Source organism: Leptonotus elevatus, chromosome 4 (assembly GCF_054856555.1).
Source record: "Leptonotus elevatus isolate MCC_2025b chromosome 4, RoL_Lele_1.0, whole genome shotgun sequence".
NCBI lineage: Eukaryota > Metazoa > Chordata > Actinopteri > Syngnathiformes > Syngnathidae > Leptonotus > Leptonotus elevatus.
The window spans coordinates 27382213-27401996 of NC_141242.1; the positions used below are offsets into that span (position 1 = coordinate 27382213).

At 41.9% G+C, this 19784-nt stretch overlaps 1 protein-coding gene across 5 annotated transcripts in view; it reads right to left on the reverse strand.

The window, feature by feature from the left end:
* LOC147176438 (membrane-associated guanylate kinase, WW and PDZ domain-containing protein 2-like) overlaps positions 1-19784 on the reverse strand; it is a 324669-nt gene that overhangs the window by 276349 nt on the left and 28536 nt on the right. The window lies entirely within an intron of this gene.

A 19784-nucleotide genomic window follows, 5' to 3' on the forward strand; every position in this document is an offset into this window, starting at 1 on the left:
AAACAACAACATTCACAGTGTTTTATCAAAAACAAACAATGTAGCTTGCTGAGATGTGGCAGTTAATTGTTGGGTATAGTCCTAATAATGAAATATTAACATCTGCACCTGCAGAAAAATAATAAAAGGGTCTTACCTGAATCAAGCTAAATGTAAAGTAAGACATTTTTTATGCTACTTGCACTATAGGAAAATCCTAATTGTATTATTTAAAATGTAAATTTCATGTACATTTTACATAATCATTTTTATTTATGTAAATGTGTTGTTCACAAATGAAACAAAAGTTTTTATGGCGATTGGAATTGGCATTGCAGACAAACAACAGTTTCATTATGTGTGATTTATTGTTAAGCCATTATTTCAATTAAGAATTTTACACACGTACGCACGCACATACAGTGCTGCTCAAAAGACAGGCATGGTCAGATTTTTTGTATAAAATATTAAAATAACCTTATTAAATGTTTAGTCATACCCCAATCTACAATGCTGACATTGAAAATAATGGACTTGAACAAAAATAATGATAATGTTGTCATTCATTCTTGAACAAAAGTTGATTTAAGGAAAACTCAGATTTCATGGGTGCAAAAGTATGTGAACCTTTCACTTAATCGGACATTAAACCTCCTTTTGCAATGAGAACTTCAACCAAACACTTTCTTTAGTGATTTATCAGTCTTTCACATCTACTTTGGGGGAATCTTTGCCACTCTTCCTTGCAAAATGCAGCCAGTTGAGAGAGGTTGGATGGGCGTCTAGCATAAACTGCCCGCTTCAGGTCCCGCCACAGTATTTTGAAATGATTTAAGTCAGGATTTTAACTGGGCACATCCAGAACATGAATCTTGTTGTTCTTCAGTCATTCCTTGGTTGTATTGCTGAAATGCTTTGGATTATTGTCATCTTCTACCAGGCTGTAACAAAGAACAGCTTCAGGTTATGATCCAGGATTTCACAATATTCCTATGAATTCATGATTCCCTGGACTATGTGGAGTTGTCCAGGTCCTGAGGATGAAAAGCCAGCCCGGAACTTAACATTCTCACCACCCTGCTTTACTGTAAGGAGAAGGTTCTTTTGCTGGTATGCAGTGTTGACTTTTCACCAAACATGACTGTTTTAGTTGTGACCAAACAGTTCAATTTTGGACTCATCTGTCCACAGAAGGGACTTTCAAAAAGCTTGAGTGTTGTCCCGGTACTCGCTGGCAAAGGTGAGATGGGCAGCTTTGATCTTTTTTTGTGAGCAGAGGCTTCTACCTTGCAAGCCTTCCATGAAAGCCTTGTCGATGGACTTTTCTTCTGATTGTTGAGGCATGCACATTTGTCCCAGATGCAGAAAAAGAGCCTTAATGTGATGTTCGAGTTGGCTTTTTCCCGGAATTATAATTTTTCTTGTGGTTCTTGCTGATATTTTAGAAGGTCATTCACTTCTAGGCTGGATTGTAGTAATTTTAAGTGTTCTCTAGTTGCAGATGATCTGCTTCACAGTGGAATGATGAAGCTCTTTTATTTTTTTTAGATGACTTTATAGCTTTCCCCAGACAGATGTGGTGTCACTACCCACTTCCCGAGGTCCCCTGAGATTTCTCTTCCTCTCAGCATGACTAACCTGTATGGGTTCACCTGAGTAAGACTAAAGTGACGTGGTTTTGTCTCTGTTTCAGTCAGTGATGCACAATTTCTTTGCTAAACCTCTCATTTCATTGGTACATCAGTGGTTAGTTTAGCTACCAATTTGTCCTACTTGATCCTACTTGCCAGCTTGTTTTAAGCAATGCACCTCAGAGTTCACTTACTTTTGCACTTACATGAATTGACTAAAAACTATTTTTAATTAGGTTTTGACTACACAATTGATAAAAAAAAGAACAATGCATTGAATTGATAAACCTACACCTGTTATTTCATATAAAATGTAATAGTTCAGCTTGAACAACAAAATCAGGTTGAAACAATTGGAAAGTCAAAATTCCTCAAGAGGTTTACAAACTTTTGAGCAGCACTGTATATGCAGCATTTTATTTCTATAAATACCAGTTTTGACATTTTCAAATGATCACTACTTCAACATTCCTGAGAAATCACAAATATTTAGAAGAGGTCCCGCAGGCTACCCATGTCGGGCACCATGTTGGGCACCATGTTGGTGACACCTGTTTTAAAGGCTTTTAATGTGGTCAGAGGGTCCTGCGTGAGCGAAGACCAATGTGGATGGCTGGTGCAGCAACGTGTTTGTATAATTTTAATCAATGATGGTGTGATGAAGTCCATTTATTAGTGTATTAAATTAGTGATTGGACATGAATTTATCTTGGTGTGCAATCTTTTATGATAACAATAGCCTATAACGTATAATACCAACTTCAACAATGTGGTATATGGTAACTCAAGAAAGATGTTTTTTTTTTTTTATCCCTGAAAAGTAATGATTTTGGACTGCAAGGATTCTTTCAGTTATGAAATACATTTTTTTTTTAAGTAACCCACACCCGAACAGTCTTGTTAAAACTAGACATATTAAAACACACTTACTTTAAACACATCCTTTAAGCACATTTTGTAAGCGTATTTCAACACTCAAAATGCAAGCATAAAATGTATAGAAAAAACTGACCTAACAAATCCCATATTCTGTATAGCAATGGTGAGTATGATATAATCTGATGTTTTGTTTTTGTTATGCTTCAGATATTTCTACATGTTCATTTGTGAGAGCCAGAAGCTGCATACCTTCTTTGATGGACTATTGAAAAGCGCTATATAAATCCGATGCGTTATTATTATTATTATAATTTCCACACCTCTGAATCTGCAGTTGATGGTTCCCACCAGCAGAGGACAGTAACAGGTCAATCTGATGGCCCTCAGAACATCTAAAACCATTTTGACCTTCTGCTGTCTGTCTGGACATGCTTTAGTCCATCTGAAAAAATAAAATATGTCCATGTTGCGTAGTTAAAGAGATGTAGAGATGAAGTGAGCTCCTCTCAATGTTGTAATGCTGAGTTATGTGGGAATTATTAACGCACATCATCACCAACTGTAAAGCAGGATTTATATATATATATATATATATATATATATATATATATATATATATATATATATATATATATATATATATATATATATATATATATATATATATATATATATAATCAAATCAGTTGTGAAGTGTGTAAAGTTGAACTCATTCCCCTCGGCACATTGCAAACTTTGAATATGAAACACATTAGACTTAGCGGTCTAATATAATTATGTTAACAAAACGACGTCACGTTAGAAGCTAAGCTATCGCCTCCTGTTCCAGATGTTATCTGCTGACTGTTTCATTCGAGCTTGTGTAATTGATGAAAGGAAGAAATTAGCTGACAGGTCATTACAGTAGAACCCAATTCAAGTCGCTGGTGTTTGGACTCAAAAGTGTAAATGGTCGCCTTAATCGTTACGGACAGGCTTGATTAAACTATCTGTAACATAGCAGCTCAATGAAGCATCACCGAGTCAAATCATTACAACCGTCCCTCAGCCAGAACTACAATACATTTTTTGTCTTTTCCACAATTCAGCTTCTTTCGCCAGCCTCGCAGTCTCATTTTTGTTTCTTCAGATTTCTTCAAATGTTTCGGCTTATTGAAATGAATAAGACAGATGAAATCAACAACACTTAAAAAAACAACCATTGCTATGCAAAGTAGCGATGCAGGATAATGCTGTTTTCAACCGATACAGAGAAACCAATAATTTAGTGCCGAAGTCAATAACCGATAAGTTAGGCGATAATTGTTTGCAAAATTAACTTGAATACAACTATTCTTTCGAGTCCTACTATAAGGCTAGCATGTACAAATACATTGTGTAAAGCACCATGAAGATGAATTTTATTGACATCTCTGCTTCAAAGACAACCAGACCGGACTGACGGATCTTTGACAGAATTACAGAATTTTTTTTCAAACCTAACCTTGCTTCCAAAGTCATTGTTTGTGAGACCAATTACGATCATGGTTTCATGAAATAAAATTCCAAACATATTAAAAATACAAACCAGGCCAGACTGACGGGTCTTCCGTCAATTTTGACAGAATGACCACTTTTTTTTTCAAACCTAACCTTGACGTCAGGCTCGCATTACTGGCACATAGTTGTAGAAACAGCGCACATACTTCCAATAAAATAAAATTCCAAATATATTAAAATATAAACAAGAACATATCGAAGTAAAATGCAGGTTTTATAATTGTAAAGAAATAAGAGTCATTGTATATTCAGGCAGGTTACTGGAGGGGAAACAAAAGTAACAACTGATTTGCATTTCTTGTCTAGCAGCCAATCACAGTGATTGTCACTAACATCAATTTGCATAAAAAGGAAACTGACAGAAAAAGCTCTTCATACTTAACCATTTTGATCACTGCTTTTTACTTTCTTTGTTCCCGCTTGCACCATGACTGTGTTAGCAAGACTGTGTACATGTTTTTGACAATGCATTTCACTTAATGAAACCATGACTGTGGACTGCACAACAAATGATCTCCCAGCCATGTTCCTTAGTCGACTTGTCATGATGTGAAGGTAATTATTTTGAGTCTGGTTATTTCTTTAAAGTAACAGTAACATAAAAAAATGATTTTTCTGAGCTTTTAGCCATGTATAATTTCTAATTCCTCACAAAAACATCACCGAAGTGGTCTTTTCCTCCATTTGCCCCTCTATGAGAAATTCTAGGTCATTCTGCTCTCCAAGCACCAGCCCCTCCCAAACTGAGAAAACGAGCGGGTTTTCACTCTATGACGTCATCAGGTGCGGACCCACCCCTGCACCGCCCATGCGGAATAAGCACACGCCCACTTTCTCTGAGATCTCCATGCTTGCAGGATAGTGATAAAAGTAGCCTTTATTAGTAAACGTCCACTGACGTTTGTGTAAACTCCAAGTAAAATTTCTGCACTGTTAAACCTAACTGAATGAATGGTGTATTGGTTAGCATACATTTACCATGTAAGCAGAAGGTCCCAGGTTCGTGTCCCACTCAGGTTTTTTCTCTCTTCCTCCTCCCCTCCTCCCTCACTACAATTTCTTACGGCAAAGGAGCCGTTTTGTTTCAAATGTTTATTGAAAAATCAAACATCCATCCAATTTCTACATTTAAAGAAGATGCAGTTTTACTGCAGCCGGTCTTGCGTGGCCACTTCAGAGTGCAGAAAGCGTTCGGCAGCATTCATATACTGTCGGAAATTTCAAACTCAGACACTGTCATTCTTTACATCATCTGAAAGTACGCTATGCAAATTGAGACATCTATACATGAGCAAATACAGTCAAGCTATATCTTCCTAAAAAAAGGTGCGACCAAAACCTGTGTGGTGCGACCAACTGAAAAAGTTGGTCGAACGGGAGGTGGGTCTCAGTCCTGTTATTATGTCTCCTCTAGCCTCACGATCCACAAGTGAGTGACGGCGAACTAATGCTACATGCGGTATAACCCGTCGCATTTCTTTTCAAATATATTTTTAATAGTTTTGCTGGAAAACTTCTTAAGTGGTGGCCAATTTACTTGGGTGGCCTGCCCAAGTATTAACAACTTTCACTGCACTGTTTAATGTCTTTGTCTGTTTGGTGGGGGATTGGGGTACACATTGTATTGTAATGCTGCAACAATTTCCTATGTGTTGACACAAATGGCCTAATAAAGAAATCTTGATCTTGACCTTATCATAATAGGTGGCTGTGCACCCCATTGATCAACAAAGTTCAGTAGAAGCCTCTATATTCCTTCAAACTCTTCTGCCCTCCCTCTAATAATGTAAGTCAGTTTTCCCAATGTGACAGTATTTGTCAATTCCTTTATCCACTGATTCATTGACGGTACATACATTTTTTCCCCAAAATGAAGCCTCCTGGCCTGCAGTCGTCCAAAATCGGTCAAAACAGATGTTCTTGCGCAAACCAAAAAGTATTTGGGGTAGATTCCCAGCACAAAAAGTTTTGCTCTATGAGGTATATTAATTCCGACCATAGTCGACATTATCTGTCCCACTTTTCTCCAAAACCTTTGCAATTTAGAGCACTCCCAGACACAATGAAAAAGGGAGCCCCGTTCTCCCAAACATTTAATACAAGTATCTGGGATATCAGGAGACCAGCTGCTCAGTTTTACAGGCGTGATATATGTTCTCATCAACCGCTCTTGGGCTTTAAGGCATGACCTATGTCATTCTTCCTCTGTAATAACCTCCTCAAAATTCCAAGTTCCATGCTTGTAGTCTATCGAGAGGATTCATTGTCATGAGTTACCAAAACAGAGTAATACAAAGAAATCAAACCTTTATTAAAGAAAATCACTCTTAGTTAAAAATGAAAAAAAAAAGCTCCTTATGGTCTTCTTGGAAGTGCAACAGATTTTATTCTCCCAAATAAAGGGGCAGAAATGGTTCGCAAATGTTTTGGCAAGTGATTGGCTTATTTGACGAACAAGTGAGTGCCCTATCAAGTGTGAGCAACACTGATTAAAACTAGGGCTGCACAACATTGGACAAACATGCGATATAGTTGTTGAATATAGCGATATGGATATTCTAGCGATATTTAACATGTACCTAAGAAATGACTTTTTTATTAACTAATGAAAGAATTGCATTTGTTTTGCGGCAAAATAAACAAGCTCAATGTATTTTTTTACTATTGGATGGCTGGTCAAATTCAGATAAAAGCATACAATTCCATATGAAACTTATTTCATGTCTTTGTGTTATGCATATTGCATGGGCAAATATCACAATATTTATATATTTTTTCGATAAACTGTACTGTGCAGCCCTAATTAAAACTATCAGTGATGATCTTTGCAAAGCTGCTTGGAAAGCAGGACGTCACCAAAATCATAGACAGCCATCTCCTGCTGAATCTATCTCCTGAGCTCAGACATTAAGGGAGTGACGGGAGACTTTTTATTGGTTGGCTGTCTGCAATATTAGTCTGGTCGTTCCTGTAACACCCCGCTTTAATCTAGAAGTCTGCCTCGTGGTGTTTGTTCTCTTGTTGTTATAATGGCTCGGCAGTCGTAAATATGTGTCTGGTCTTGATTATGCTGCCGTAGAGATAGACACACGGACAAGCATCATCATTAGGATCAGTCTCAAGGTGTGGGGGTTGCTGGGGGAAGATCAATATTTAGACCTTTACGAGAGAGACTGTCATTTACTATTAATAATGGACCTGGCTGCCTGCTGTAATAGCACCATTAGGAGTATTGGAAGTATCATCCACAGCTAAAGAACACAAACTGTTCACATACATTTGAATGCACACCCACACGCAGGGCCCACGCCAGCTTTCTAGGGCATGGAACTCACTAGGTGTCAAACTAGGACACGGGAAGAAGTTGACGAGGTCAAACGAAGTTTGGGCCTCAATGTTCTAGTTATCGACCCGGTGATCTGATATGCGCAACCTTTTTTTTCTCTCCTGTCAACAAAAGTATGAATGACAATAAGTAGCGTAAAATGCCCATCCTCACTTTGGTTTTGCCTGAAATGTGAAAGTAACGTGGAAACGAGAGTGTTCTTAATCATTCATTGCCATGGATGTTGCTATTTTTTTCCAACTGGAATCCAACTGTTAACTGCCAACAACATAATGTATGTTTGTATGTATGTTTTTCAACGTATAGGCATGAAAGAGAGTCTCGCCCAGCTTGTCTGTGGTATTCAGTTTCGTAAACCATTTTAATGACTAACAGATCCAGCAATAAATAACAGATGGCATTATTGCTTTACTTTGGATTTGAAATCAGCACAACATTCGAGTGTTTTGAAGATGAAACATGATCACGATGGCCCTCCAAAAGCGAGTCTCTCTGTCCCAAAATGCATGGAGCGCATATTTGGAGAGACCTTCAAATACTGTAGTGTACATATAGTGTTGTGTTCCTTATGTATTATGGTGGGGCAAGAAACAGTGTTGAACCAATCAAAACATTTTCTTTTTTTCTTTTCTTTTTTTTCTTTTTTTTTAAGAGCTCAGTATTGTTCATTCGGAAATGTCATCATCATTGCTTTTTTTTTTTTTTTATATATATATATATATATATATATATTTTTTTTTTGTGTGTGTGTGTGTGTGTGGGTGAGTATGTGTATGTGCGTGCGTGCGTGCGTGCGTGCATGCGTGCGTGTATTTGTTAGCTCACCAGAAAACCTATTAGAAAAAATCTCATACCGTTCACCTAAACCGAACACCAGGAGACCCGAGGGGACCAAAGAAAACCAAGGAAGGTGAAATCCAGCACCGACCAGACACCCCCCACCAGAACTCCTCCCCAGCCCAAGAAACATCCAGACCCCAACAAATCCAAAAAACATAAAATCAGGGAGGCCTCAAGAGACCAAAGGACAGACCGAGAAAAGGAAGGAAGGACAGACGAAGCCGCGTGAGATCCGCAGACACCAGCCTCCACCGATTCAATAACCTGAGGAGGAAACAGATTGTGTCTGAGTTTCGGTAGATGCTGGTGTGGTGGATCTGGCATGCATGAAAATCTCCACCAAAGAGGGGAGCCGTCGACCCCCGCCGGAACAGAGCAAGCGCAACACCTCAGGGCCCCCCAGGCCGCGGCAGCGCCAAAAAACGACCCCCGGGCCCCGCCAGGGCCACCGGCCGGAGAGCAAACCCAGGAGCAGGAGCGCCCCCCGCCCCAACACGGCCCGCGCCCCCGGCCCAACGCAGCAGGACGGGGCACTGCAGGCCCACCAGGCACCCCACCGGCCCCCGACCCCCGCACCCCCCACGACCCCCCGCCCCCCATCCACCCCCGCCACCCACCCCAACCCAGCCCCAGCCGCCCCCACGTCCCCAATCCCCCAGACACCCCCCACCCCCAGCACCCCCCACCCCGCAACACCCACCACCGCCCCCCCCCCCCCAACAAAGCCCCCCACCCCGACCAACCGGCAGCCCCCCAACCCCCGACCCCCAGCCCCCGGGGACCACCCACACCCAGGCACGGGGCCGGACAGCGGAGCGGAGAGGGCAGCCGCGCCCACCCCACCCCCCGCCGTGTGGAAGGACGGAACACCGGGGGCAGAAGGGGGAGATGGGGGCACCGGAGGGCGGCCGACACCCCCGAACCCCAGGCCCAGCGGGGGAAGGCCCCGGTCGTCACCCCAGCGTTCTTTGTGAAAATTAACCCCTGTTAATGAGTCCGCCAGCTCGAGGACTGGCGAACTCTACCCCTAAACCGTGAATGTGACCCCACCCAGTGTATATACAAGTGTGTGTGTGTGGTGCATTAAAATTAGGAGCAGGTGAACCGGAGCCAATGGAAATGATATTCCCACGCTCCGATCCACCCGCCACCCAAGCATGTTACTGAGTGTATGTGGTGCATTAAAAAAAATAGATAGGGCGGGGGTGGGGGGGGGGGAACACGGACAGGGGACCGCAGCACTGCTCTATACTGCGGCCCCCAACCGATGGCACCCCCACAAGCCCCCCCCCCCACAAGTTGTGTGGTGTATTAAAATTGGAGGGGAGTTGTAGGGTGAAGACGGTGTTTCCACCCTACCCCACCCCCCAAAGTGTGTTATGTGCCCTATATGTCTATAAAAGTGTATTGTGCAAACCTAGTGTAGTGAGTTAAGAGGAGTGACCAGCGGGGCCCTCCCCAACCGGGCGGGGGCAGGAGGCGCACCGGCCCACCAAGCCCCCACCCACCCCACCAGGACCCCGGCGGGCATATGGGACCCGTCCGGCGGGGCGATAGGGCTCGCCCCCCGGATACTGGGTCCCGCCAGAGGTGCCAGGACGCCCACCGGAGCGGGGCGGGCACGACACCAAACCCCAGCCACCCCCGCCGGCCCCCGTAGCACCGAGACCCGGGCCATGGATGGAGCCCCCGGCCCAGGGGAGGGGAAGGAAGGCCTACCGGGGAGGGGGAAGGGAGGGGGGAAGGGGACGACAAGAAGGGCAGGGGGCAGCGGCAGGGACGCAAGGAGAGGGGGAGAGGAGGAGGAAGGGTGACGAGGGAGAGGGGACAGGGAGGCGGAGGACGGGCGGGGAGAGGCGAGGAGGGAGAGGCAGCAAGGGGGAGGAAGGGGGAGGGGAGAGGGAACCACCGGGCACCCCGGCGGCCCACAGGCCCCGAACCGCGTCGCCGGGCCCAGAGCGACGGACCGCGCCGGAACGGCGCCGCCCCCGACACCAGGGAAAGCCCCGCAACGCAGCACCCCCCAAGAGACCCAGGGAACGGCCAAGACGCAGCCGCCACCCAGCAGCCAACAGAGGGGCAGACCCGCCCACGCCCAGCCAGGGGGGACAGCACCCACAGAATTAACCCACTGGCATGCCGTGAATCCGAATATCAACCCCTGGTGCCCATCGGAGGGGAATCCGCTCGATCCCGCTGGCAGCAGCCGGGTTCCTGACTATAGAAACACAACCATTAGTTACAAATTGCCTAATACAGAAACATCAATGCAAGTTATAACGCTGCTGTGGCTCTCGCTAACAGGCAGAATTAAAATCCAAGTTTAGGTTAAAAAATTCTATATACGTAGACCATGTTTCTTTAAATTTTGACATTTGGTTTTTATTTGAGGCAGATATTTTTCCATTAAAATATGATTTATGAGGAGGTTAGACCATAAGTCAATTGTTGTTAAGTCACCTAGCAAACACAAGTTTGGAGAGAACGGTATCCTACAGTCCAAGACAGCGGAAAGTTTTTCTAAGACTTTAGTCCAGAAACACATAACCGGAGTACATAACCATAAAGCATGAAAATAAGTGTCTGTAGTGTTTTGTAAACACTGGAGACAAATGTCGGAGTCTGAGAGTCCCATTTTCTTCATCATATATTGAGTAATGTATGTTCTGTGAATAATTTTATATTGGATAAGTTGTAAATTTGTGTGTTTTGTCATTTTAAAAACATTTTCACAAACTTGAATCCAAAAGACAGATTCCGGAGCTATAGACAAGTCTGTTTCCCATTTTGAGATGGGTAAAGACATTTTATCAGTATATGAAAGTAACTTATATATTTTTGAGAGTTTTTTTGTTGTTGTCGGAGAAAGCTTGGTAATATCTTTAGCTAAAACAGGCGGTTGGAGCGTACCCTGGAGTGTTGGAATTTGTTTCTTTATCATACTTTTAACTTGCAAATAATGTAAAAAGTTTCCGTTTTTTATTTTATATTTTTGGAGCAAGGATGTATATGATATAAACATATTATCTGAGAAGAGATGGTGGAGATGTGTAATTCCTTTCTGCTCCCACACATTCAAATAAAACGATTGGTTGTTAATTTGAAAGTCGGGGTTATGCCATAGGGGAGAAAGCCCGCTGGGCTCCACTTGGGCTTTTGTCATTTCTAGTGCCTTCCACCAGGCAGTCAGGGTGGCGGAAATCATTGGATTTTTAAAGCAGTTATGTCGCTTAATCGATGTTGTAATAAAGAGTAAATCTAGGAGTCTGAGGTTATTACAATCCTTCTGTTCTAGTTCCAGCCAACAGTTAGTATCTCTATTGGGTTGTGCCCATAAAATAATATATTGTAGCTGGTTGGCTATATAATAGTGCATAAAATTTGGTGCCTCTAGACCTCCTTTGGATTTATTTTTCTGAAGAGTAGATAGACTAATCTTTGCTTCTTTTTTTTTCCAGTAAAATTTTGTAACGGCTGAGTCCAACAACTGGAACCAGTTAGCCGTAGGTTTAAATGGAATCATTGAGAAAAAATAGTTTATTTTGGGTAAAACTTTCATTTTAATAGTGGCTATTCGTCCTATTAGAGAAATAGGAAGATTATTCCAGCGCTCCAAGTCACTATAAATGCTATCCAGAAGTGGAGTGAAATTTAAATTAACTAAATCAGTTAATTTAGGTGAGATTTTTATCCCTAAGTATTTTAAATTACCTATAGGAAATGAGTAGTATGGGTCCTGGCTTGCAGGGTTCCATGAATTTTCTGTAATAGGTAGAAGTGTTGATTTTGTCCAGTTAATAGAATAGTCTGATAACTGTGAGAATTTAGTTATTAAGTTAAATACTTCCCCTAACGAAATAGCAGGCTTTTCTAAATAAAGTAAAATATCATCAACATATAGATTAATTTTATGTTCTGTTACCCCAGAGTGAATTCCTTGAATCATTCTTTCCTGGCGTATGGCTAATGCAAGCGGTTCAATAAATATTGCAAATAATAAAGGCGACAGTGGGCATCCCTGTCTTGTGCCTCTCTGTAGAGTAAAACTCTTAGATATAATCCCATTAGTAGTAACAGTAGCTTTAGGAGAATCATATAATACTGACACCCAGTGAATAAATGACTTCCCAAAGCCAAATTTATTTAAAACAGCAAAGAGGAAGGACCAGTTAACTTTATCAAAAGCTTTTTCTGCATCCAATGATATAATAACTGCCTTTTTATCATGCCGCTGTGACATACTAATAAGGTTAAAGAGCCTTCTAATATTATTAGTAGAGTGACGCTCTTTAATAAAGCCTGTTTGGTCGCTATGAATGATTGTCGGGATTACTGTTTCTAATCTAGATGTAAAAGCCTTAGTGATAATTTTAATATCAGTGTTAATTAGTGAAATCGGACGGTAACTTGATGGAAGGGTGGGGTCTTTTTCTGGCTTTAATAAAAGTTTAATTGCTGCTGTATTCATGTGTGGGCGTATGTGACCATTAGTTTTAATTTCTGTTACTACTCTTAAGAATAGTGGAGCAAGCATTGACCAGAAGTGCTTTAAAAATATAGCCGGATAACCATCCGGGCCGGGTGCTTTGCCATTTGGCATACTATCTAGAGCACTGTACAACTCGTTTATAGTAAGTGGTGCATCTAACATATCTTTATATTCAGTAGTTACCTGAGGTATATTTAAGCTACTGAGGAATGCCTCAATATGCTCTGGGTTAGGTTTATTAGTTTCTGAGTATAGGTTGTGATAATAATTATAAAACATTTGATTAATTTCTTCTGGTGATTGTGTACATTCACCAGTTGTACCTTTAATAGCCGTTATAAGCGATTTTTCCCGATTACGTTGAAGTTGGTTTGCAAGAAATTTACCTGATTTGTTATTATATTCAAAGTTGTTGTATCTCAATTGTTGTATTATAAACTCTGTCTTTTTAGTTAACATATCGTCTAACTGTATTTTTGTATTTTGTAAGTCAGTCCATATTTGGTTATTTGGGTTTATTGCGTACTCATCCGTCAGTTGTTTAATTTTATTTTCCAAGTATTTTTCTAATTTTTGATCCTGTTTCTTTTTATAAGATGAATATGATATAATTTTACCTCTAATTACTGCTTTCCCAGCTTCCCAGAGAAGAGCTGGAGATAGGTCTGGAGAGTCATTTATTTCCAAAAAGTCTGCCCATTCTTTTCTTATAATTTTGTCAAATTCTGCGTCGTTTAGTAGTGAGATGTTAAAACGCCATGTAGGTGGTGGTTTAAAGGTATAATCAACTTGTAGGGAAAGGGAGACTGGTGCATGGTCGCTAATAATAATAGGATGTATTTTTGTAACGGTTTTATCAGCAATAGAATTATTTGTAAGAAAAAAATCAATTCTTGAAAAGGACCGGTGCACAGCGGAAAATAAGGTAAATTCCTTCTTATTTGGGTTTTTAAGTCTCCAGCTGTCGACGAGGCCAAAGTCATCCATATATTCCCCTATTACTTTTGTAGATTGTGATCGCCTTATACATGTTGTTTCATTAGAACGATCTATTAATGGATTTAAGGTTGTGTTAAAGTCTCCTCCAATAATAATAGTAGAGTTCGCTGCTAATTCAAACAGCTTAGAGAAAAATTCATGGAAAAAAGCCGGATCATCATTATTAGGGGCATATAAATTACCGAATGTATATATTTTATTAAATATAGTCACCTGAATAATAATGTATCGGCCCTCTGGGTCTGTTATTGTATTATTTAGAGTAAAGAGTAAATTCTTATGTATGAGTATACAGACTCCCCTTTGTCTACTGTTATAAGATAAACATTTTCATTGCATTTGAGAAATAACATCCATGATAAGTTATCAATAAACTTAGTTGTCACAGGCCACAAAAAATGGCAAATAATCTTTTAATTGACACAAAATAATTTAATCAAATTTCCCACTGTGATGATATGACCTAATTTTAACACGATCACAAGGAGCAAGAGTAAAATAACCAAACTTTGGCTGATGATAAGGCTGGACGATTAACCGAAATGTCACTATTTTTTTTTAGCAAGTGGATGGTATGTGCTGCTTTGAAAACCCCCTTTTTCTTTTAGTGCTCAGTTCCTTAGACCCCAATATTAAATTTGATAGAGGCATCTTTTGTTGAATTACAGGTATAATTCTTTAATAAAAATTATACAGGTATCCTCCTGAAAACATCATTAAGCATATAATTTATACATGCATTGAATGCACAATGTAAAATGTCCTCTTGTTTATGTTAAACAAATTTAAAACACTCATAAATCATGCTGTTTCTACTAAGTACTGTCTCAAATGTTCTCCAATCTCGATACTGTACGTTACTGTCGAAACGTTACTTGGGAGTGGCAATATGGCAGCCTTTGCGGCTTCAAAAGTTTTGGCCTATCCGCTATCAAGTCAAGTTTATTTATATAGCCCTTAATCACACAAGAGTCCCAAAGGGCTTCACATGTCCGCAGTTGACAAATATCAACGACATCCCCTAATTGAACCACAAGAGGGCAAACAAAAAAAAAAAAACGACAGGCAAAAAAGGAGAAACCTTGAGAAGGGACCGCAAATCTGGTAATCCTCCTTCCAGTTATATAGATATAGATATAGACAGATCAGTGGATTCTGCCATCCCTTACCGTCCGTTAATCTGTTTAATGACACTCCAGTTGCAGTTAACTGTTAAATTAAACACACAATAAGGAGAATTACATACTGTGTGCATTTAAATACTAAACATGCTTCATTTTTAAACCATCGTTAGCCTAGCGCTAATGCTAAAGAGCATGGCAGATGCCATGCAAATGCTAACAGGAAGCATCAACTTTGGGAGTGATAGTCCTTCAAATAACGAGTATTCACACACAAATGCTGTGGAAACACATATCCACAGGTATGTGTAACACTATTCAAAGGCGCAAATTCTTCCCAATTTGTGAAAAACTTATTATTTTTATAGAAAACGCGCAGGAACACTCAGTATTTGTTTTGCTGTATACTGTTTTAGTACACAGTACAGTATTTTAATTTTCCTTTTTTTATTTTAACTTCTTTTGAGTTTAGGAAAACTCACTGAATAAAAAATTTGGACATGGGAGGAATTCGGTGAGGCCATGGAAAACGACATATAAGACTGCGGAGCTTCCTCCGCAGGGTGTCCGAGCTCTCCCTTAGAGACAGGGTGAGAAGCCCGGTCATCCGGGAGGGACTTGAAGTCGCACCGCTGCTCCTCCACGTTGAGAGGAGCCATCTGAGGTGGCTCGGGTATCTGATTCAGATGCCTCCTGGACACCTCCCTGGAGAGGTGTTCCGGGCATGAGTTTGCAAACCTCTATCTTGTGCCGAGCCCGCTGATTTTCACCGATTCGTACACTGTTCGTACGGTCTAATCACAAAGCAGTATTTTGTTTGGGGGCGGGATATGCGGCAATGACGAAAACAAGCTGTGGGAAACAAATAAACCTAACATGGACGAATGCATGGATGCTGCAATTAATTCTGTTCTCGCAGAATTACTCACAGCTTCCTTGCTGAATGAAGAACAGATAGAGGTGCTTCGTGCATTGTTAACTGGTATAGATGTTCATGTTTTTTTTGTTTTTTTTAACAACCTACGACAAGTGTGGTAGACGTGCACAAGTTGTCCATGGCCCAATCAGCTTGAAGTATTGTACTGAATGTCCCACCTTTCTCGAGAAGATCACATTGGAGCGGTCCCAGATTGATATTGTGGAGAACTCGTGTTTTGCTAAAGGTTTGATACATATACTGTATATATACACGTATATGTGTAAATAAATTATTATTCACACCCACACGCATGACCTTGATTTTGTCAAATGAGGACACAGAAGGGAAGTACAGTTAACCTTGTTTATCACAGGGTTTATCATAGAATTGAGCTTGAAAGTTTACTTACCGGTACATACCCTTGCGGTATGTAAACATGAGAAAAACTGTAAATGAAAAAAAAGCTGAACGTCGCTTAGTGACACAAAAATGCTATGAATCGGCACCAAAATGCACATGCACATCTCTACTCATTTCAAATTCATCCTCTGAAAATATCAAAACAATTGTCACAGTGTTTTGGATTTTATAGACATTCAGCCTTTTTCTCAGTGTGCTCATAAGCATACACGCCTTTAGGATATGTAAACTTTCAAGCACAACTGTACTTGGTGTGTCTGAAAAGTAACAGGACTGGGTGTTCTGCATGAGCAATGGGCTAAAGAGGGATTATGTGTTATCATTTAACATGACATCTTGGGAGTGTGTAACTGTAATTTCAGCTTTCTGCAACCTTTACATTATTTTTGCATGCTTTTGTATAGGGCTGGGTTTTAAAAATCGAATAATAGAATATTGAATAGATTTTTCTTTTCGAGCGTGATATCGATTCATAAAACTATGAATCGATTATCTTTTTCAGCATAAATTAAACAACAAAATATAATTTTAAAGGCCAATTTTTTTTGTATCTTACTGTTTTCTTAAAATGTACTGTTTATTTTTAAACAGTTTATTTATTATTTATGAAAGACCTGACTTATTGCAATTTATGACAATTCAGAATCTTTTAAATTTATATTTAATGTTTGTGGAGTTTTTTTTTTATCATGTTCTGGTTGTTTAAGAAGAATTGATGTTCCATAATTAATCAATATATTGAACTAAGTGAATCGAATCGGAAAAAAATAAAAAAATTAAAAAAATCGAAATTCTATCGAACTGAACTCTTGTGAATCGAAATCGAATTGATTGAGGACATTTTAATCGATACCCAGCCCTACTTTTGTAAACAACTCTTGAACCATTCTGAAATGTTTTGTTCACTTGGGGAAAACACATAACACAATGTCACGAGCATGTGTTTTTGAGTGGCACAATAGGTTCAAAGAGGGGGTGCGAAAAATCAAAACCATCTGTATGTAATAGGGGAAAGTCTGCAACATAAAGAGACCATTTACATTTTATTGTGTTTAGCCCCCACACACTTTAAACACATTTAAACCAATTCATAACTAATATATGCTTATTCAAACATGTTTTTAAACACATTGTCAATATACATGAACACAATTTTTTTAATTGAGAGCATAAAATGTATATAATCCATCCATCCATTCATCATCTACCGCTTATCCGGGGTCAGGTCGCGGGGGCAGCAGCTTTAGCAGGGAAGCCCAGACTTCCCTTTCCCCAGCCACTTCAACCAGCTCCTCCGACGGGATCCCAAGGCGATAAATAAACAAACTCTGAATATCGACCAATGGTCTAACCTCCTCATAAATGACATTTTAATGGAAAACATATTTGCCTCAAATAAAAACCAAATATTAAAATTTATAGAAACAATGGTATACGTATATAGAATTTTAAATCTAAATCTGGTTACTTAATTCTGCCTGTTAGCGAGAGCCACCACATCGCGATAACTTACATTGCTGTTTCTGTATTTGGCAATTTGTTGTGTTTTTATAGTCAGGAACCCAGTTGGTGCCAGCAGGATCGAGCAGACTACATCAAATGACACCTTACAGTCACCAACTCCTCAAGATTAACTTCCAGTGGGCACTAAGGGTTGATATTCGGAATCACTGCATGCTAGTGGGTTAACTTTATAGGTGCTGTCTCTCCTGGCTGAGCGTGGGCGACTCTGCCCCTCTGTTGGCTGCTGAGTGGCGGCTGCATCTTGGCCGTTCCCTGGGTCTTTTGGGGGGTGCTGCGTTGCAGTGCTCTCCCTGGTGTTTTGGGGTGGCGCCGCCCCGGCGCGGTCCGTCGCTCCATGCCTGGCGACGCGTTTCGGGGTGGGTGGGCCTCCGGAGTGCCCCGTGGTTCCCTCTCCCCTCCCCCATCCTCCCCATTGCCGCCTCTCCCTCCTCGCCTCTCCCCGCCCGTCCTCTGCCTCCCTGTCCCTTCTTCCTCGTCACCCTTCCTTCTCCTCCCCCCTCTCTCTGCTGCCTTGCCGCTGCCCCTTGCCCCTCTTGTCGTCTCCTCCCCCCGTCCCGTCCCCCTCCCCTGTCCGCCTTCCTCCCCCTCCCCTGGGCCGGGGGCTTCATCCATGGCCCGGGCCTCGGGGCTCCGGGGGCCGAGCAGGCAAGTGGGGGTGTTGTGCCTGCCCCGAGTCGTGGGGGGAGCGGGGGCCGTGGGCCGGTGTGGTGCATGGCGGGCCCCGTTCTGCTGCGTTGGGCTTGGGGCGCGGGCTGTGGTGGGGTGGGGGACGCTCCTGGCTCCTGGGTTTGCTCTCTGGCCGGTGGCCCCTGCGGGGCCCTAGGGGGTTGTGCTTGCTCTGTCCTGGCCGGGGTCGACGGCTCCCCTCTTTGTTGGAGGTTTTCATGCATGCCAGATCCACCACACCAGCATCTATCGAAATTCAAACAAAATCTGCTTCTTCCTCTGGTCATTGAATTGGTGGAGGCTGATGTCTGTGGATCTCACTCTGCTTCATCTATCCTTCCTTCCTTTCCTCAGTCTTTCCTTTGGTCTCTTGAGGTCTCCCTAATTTGTTGGAATTTAGACACAGATGTTTTTAGGGTTGGTGAAAGATTCTGTTTGGTAACCCGGTGGGTAGTAGGTGATGTCTGGTCGGTGCTGGATTTCACTTTCCTTTCTTTTCTTTGATTCTTCCTCGGGTCTCCTGACAACCTCGTGAACTGGATTCTGACGTATTCGGTTTAGGTGAACGGAATGGGATTTTTAATAGGTTTTAGGTGAATTAATGAGTACACACTCACACGCACGCACACATGCACACATGCACACACACACCCGCACATGCACATACTCACGCACGAAGAAAAAAAGAGAGAGAGCAATGATGATAATATGTCGAATCGGTAAGATTACCGAATGAACAATACTTAGCTCTCTCTCAAAAGAAAATAAATAAATAAATAAATACATAAATAAATAAATACATAAATAAATAAAAAGGGATCCCAAGGCGTTCCCAGGCCAGCCGAGAGACATAGTCTCTCCAGCCTTTCCTGGGTCATCCCCGGGGCCTGCCGCCGGTGGGACAAGCCCGGAACACCTCTCCAGGGAGGCGTCCAGGAGGCATCCAAAACGAAGAACCGAAGGTGCTGATTTTCATCCCAACCGCTTCACACTCGGCTGCGAACCGCTCTAGCGAGAGTTGGAGATCACGGCTTGAAGAAGCCAATAGCACCACATCATCTGCAAAAAGCAGAGATGCAATGTTGAGGCCACCAAACCGGACCCCCTAAACACCTCAGCTGCACCTAGAAATTCTGTCAATAAAAGTCGGTGACAAAGGGCAACCTTGGCGCAGTCCAACCCTCACTGGAAACAAATTTGACTTACTGCCGGCAATGTGGACCAAATTCTGACATCGGTCGTACAAGGACCGAACAGCCCGTATCGGGGCTCTGTACCCCGAACTCCCGAAGCACCCTCCACAGGACTCCCCAAGGGACCTGGTCAAACGCCTTCGTCAAGTCCACAAAGCACATGTGGACTGGTTGGGCGAACTCCCATGCACCCTCGAGGACCCTGCCGCGGGTGTAGAGCTAGTCCACTGTTCCACGGC